Source organism: Gavialis gangeticus, unplaced genomic scaffold (assembly GCF_001723915.1).
Source record: "Gavialis gangeticus isolate Ggan-Ray unplaced genomic scaffold, GavGan_comp1, whole genome shotgun sequence".
NCBI lineage: Eukaryota > Metazoa > Chordata > Crocodylia > Gavialidae > Gavialis > Gavialis gangeticus.
Genome location: NW_017729021.1, coordinates 342,542 through 345,368, shown reverse-complemented (window position 1 = coordinate 345,368; position 2,827 = coordinate 342,542).

Here is a 2,827-nt window from a genome sequence, read left to right as displayed (position 1 = left end):
ACGCACACACTATATGTGCATTGCACACATGCACATTCTATGCATTGCACACACTGCATTGCACGCACACTGTCTTGTGCACACACTATGTGCATTGCACACGTGCACACTACATATGCACTGTACACACAGTATATATGTGCATTGCACACATGCACACACTATATGTGCCTTGCATACATGCACTGTAGGCATTGCACACCCCCAGCCCCCAGACTAAAGTTCTCACTATCTCACTCACACACTATATATGCATCACACACACACACACACACACACACACACACACTATAGGCACTATATATATTTATACACACACACACACACACATATATATATACACACACCCCCCAAAGTAGATAGATAGATTTACTTTGGTTAGTTCAGTGGTTCTCAACTTTTCTGGACCCCAGCACCCCCCACCATTAACTTTGTGAATCAAGTGACACCCAGTGTCAAAAGTAGAATTCATATATTAGTGTTCACATACTTACAGAAGGGCTGGGTGGTGGGGGAATTGTTCACGCAGGGACAAGCCTGAATAGGGTTTATTTGCTTAACTTGTCTGCTTATCTCCTCACTCCTTACTTGTCTCCTCACACTTGGAGGCACCCTTCAAAGGATCTGGTAACACCCTGATTAAGAATCGCTGGCCTAGTCTATAATAAGGTGCAAATCTATGCTGCCTTTTACTTGACTTTAAACAGACATGACTAACTATGGCTTTGTGTAGGTGAAAGACACAGGGGCACAGAGGAAGAGCAAAAGATAGTTTCGCTCTTCACAGTTCCTGGCAATGAAGCCCCGAATGCATCTAGTGCCTCCCATACAAGCAAGGAAAGGGGAGGAGGAAAACATTACAGAAATAATGCAAAAATGTGAGGATGTCTGTGCAGTTCAAAAATGATAGTGCTTAGGAGAGGTGTATGTTCAGAATGAGAACATCTGTAACAGAGCAGATTGTCCTGGGGTGCAAGAACGAAAAAAATCCATGAGCAATTACTAAGAGAGAAGGATCTGACAATGAGTATATACCAAGCTGGAGAACAACTAGAAACACAAATAAAAAGCCTAGAAGAAGGGAAACAAACATATGACTTCAATGGCCCTGTGACATGTTCAAATTAAAACTGGAGGAAACCAGCTGTAGAGTTGTTACACGTTTGCAAGCACTAACTTTGTAGACATTTGGCTCTTTTTATAGCTGGAGAGTCACCTTTATTGTGTGATAATTACTTGCACTTGTGGCCAGTCTTTCTTTGCATATGTGGCTGGCCTAAATGTATTGCACGATTCACCACTTAATGGCATATTATATGGAATCTGTAGCAGGGGCCCCAGTACAATTATGAAACGATCAAGGGAAAAACTGATAGAAAGTAAACTGGGCCAGGACAAAGAGCAGGAAGCAGTGATAGACAGATGTGGCCACTGTCTTAAATATGGAAAGTGCCCTGCAACTCTGCAGAATCTGGACCAAACCCAGCCATGATGCTAAAATGTGTCCTGAAAGCAGGAGAGCGCATGCTGACCTCAAAAGCAAATGGCCTTGATGAATCAAAGATACTGAACATGCCAACACCTGAAGATAACAGGGAATGCAAGATTTTCTAGGCTTGTCGAATTACATCAGCGAGTTCATGCCTACCTATACAGCTCATGCAGTGCACCTAAGGCATCTCCTCCTCAAAGGCACGTCATGGGCTTGAAGGCCAGAGTATGGCGGAGAGGCCAGTCACTTAGTACACAGCTGAGTACAGTGATGGGACTGATAAGTTGCCGGTTTCATAGTCTCAAGGTCCATGACAGCTGCAAGGATATATGCAGAAATTGAAAAGCAGATGCTAGGTTTGGCTTAGTGGTGTATGGCATTCCACCTCTTACTGTATGTTATCTCAGATTCAAAACAGGAGCCGATCACAAACCACGGATGAAAATGTACAAAAAAGGGGGCTTGGAAAAAAGCCCCCAGCAATATAGCACCTGCTCCCAAAATTACAGAAGTATGACATGACCATGGACACCACTTAGTGATTGCCAACACACCCTCCAGCACTTACCCTCCCTCCAGTGGACAATCCACATCCTGATGATCTGGAACAAACTATAAACACGCATGCAAGTAAGATAAAAGTATTGTGCAATTTATGTCCAGACACATGGGATGAACTAGTGGCAGTGGATTCACCAAAGGCAAGTTATGCCTGACCAACCTGATTGCCGTCTGTGACAAGGTGACTGGCTCTGTGGATGCAGGGAGGTCAATGGACATGATATACGTTGACTTTAGAAAGGCTTTTGATATGATCTCCCACAACTGTCATAGGAATGCTTTGTAACCACATGCCGATCCCTGTTCATCAAACCGAACTTGAATGGTGTGTTAAAACTGGCCTGGGATGGCATAGCAGTGGAACCGGACGCGAGTTCCCATCACCAACAGACACCACATGGTGAGACGAATGCCCCAGTAGGGGCAATTGGTAGAAGCCAGAGACAGGACAGCTATACTGGAGGAACCAGTGTACTCACTGGAGCAGCAGATGTGGATGCCAGAGCCAGATGACTGGAGCTGGAGCAACAACAACCCTGGAAGAAAACAAGCAGAAAAACAGCAAGACCATGAGTAAAAGGAGTCATTTAGCACCCTTGTCAGGGTGTTCAAACCCCATTTACCTTGAGAAGGGAGATTTTAAGTTGGATTAAATCCAGTTAAGGGCAGAAGGGCTGTATATGGACATTCATAGACTCATAGAAGTAGGGTCGGAAGGGACCTTGTAGATCTTCAGGTCCGACCCCCCGCCTGGGCGAGAGAAAAAGACTGGAC